Here is a 1,501-nt window from a genome sequence, read left to right as displayed (position 1 = left end):
ACCTCGCTCCCTCCAATTCAGTTCTTGTGCCTCAATCCAAAGGGCTCCATTCACTGAGTGTATACTTGCTGATTAGTGCACCAACAGGAGGGGTGAAGCAAGGGAGGAAAGTAAGTGAGGCATTCGCTGCACTTTCAATGGATGTGACGCAAATGCCCCCACTATGTTTTGTTCGCTGTGCTTGCAGAACCACTCTTGGTGAACAGAACAGTGCTTCCACCTAACTGGCATACAGAACTGACATGCCAGTAGGCCTTGCGTAAGCCAGGGCCCAACAACAGACAGGGTCAAATGCTTAACATAACCACTTCTGCAAGTTTCAGTAATTAACAGCATTAACTGGTAATAACATACCACGATGTGGACTATTTACAAACCAAACAATCATTTAGAAATCATTTTTATGCGTTCAGGGCATCATACTTCATCTGTATCATCTGTGTGGCTACCTTGTTTGTGATGGAACAGCTCCCCCTAGTGTTCTATCTGCATCATTTTTTTTTATGCGGAAGTGAATGCTTTTTATGATAGCCTAGCCTACCTTAGACCACTTTTTCTTTACAGAGAGCACTCCGTAACTCACTGTTGCTGAAAATATGGCCACGACGAAAAATATTTGTAAAATGTACACAGCACATCCATTGGGAAACTGAAACCTAGCTCACTACGAGATGGCGAACACGGTCGTTAATCAAACCAAAGTGCACACAGAAATCTTACCCGAGTCACCGGTTATTTACGTATATTACCTCCGCTGCGCGTCGGGGTTCTGTTCTCCCTGTCGGGACTTATTTTCTGATAATTACCGGCGGACAATACATTATCCCGCTTATTACACGGCTACTTGCCAAAACGAGAAAAGAAACCTAACACAATGAATCTTTAAAAATGATTTTGCTACCGTTTCGTGTCTTCTGCTGATAAAATAAATAGTTCGCCACACAGATATAACTTGACAGTTTCAGGTGTTGCGTGGCAACGTCTTACTAGCTTACTTTCCCTTTCAATGAAATTCCATTGCAATAAGCGAACGGAATTCTTGCGGAGGGATATGAAAGACGTTAATCAACCCATTGCCATTGACAGCGGTGATTATATACTTTCCCGGTGATTTATATAGATTTAACATAGGCCCGAACGTTGGGAAGGCGCATTCATGTGAATGGAACTTTCTGCAGCACTCTGAAGAGCCGTGTTAATTGCTGATCAATTATTGATTATCTTTATAACTTAACTGATCACAGTGACAAATTCTGTTTTCGAATTTTCTGTCAGCACATAGGACAGAGCCATGTATGTCTCTACAGCCATGTCTCTCTACATAACTCTGACATGGCTGTTCTCTCTCGCGTCAGCTGAACCGCTATGGCAAAACTATTCTTTTGCAAAAGGATGCACTCCGGCTACTTTGCCGAAACCCGGGATCGAACCAGGGACCTTTAGATCTTCAGTCTAACGCTCTCCCAACTGAGCTATTTCGGCTTGTACATCAGCAGTCCCA

At 43.2% G+C, this 1,501-nt stretch overlaps 1 non-coding gene across 1 annotated transcript; it reads right to left on the bottom strand.

The window, feature by feature from the left end:
* Positions 1-1,409: 1,409 nt before the first annotated feature.
* On the bottom strand, positions 1,410-1,482 carry trnaf-gaa. Its single transcript has one exon. It is a non-coding gene; the product is annotated as a tRNA-Phe (tRNA).
* Between the last annotated feature and the right edge of the window lie 19 nt (positions 1,483-1,501).

Source organism: Alosa sapidissima, chromosome 4, assembly GCF_018492685.1.
Source record: "Alosa sapidissima isolate fAloSap1 chromosome 4, fAloSap1.pri, whole genome shotgun sequence".
NCBI classification, from domain to species: domain Eukaryota; kingdom Metazoa; phylum Chordata; class Actinopteri; order Clupeiformes; family Clupeidae; genus Alosa; species Alosa sapidissima.
The sequence above is the reverse complement of the archived record's forward strand: the minus strand, read 5'-3'. Positions and strand labels throughout refer to the sequence as shown.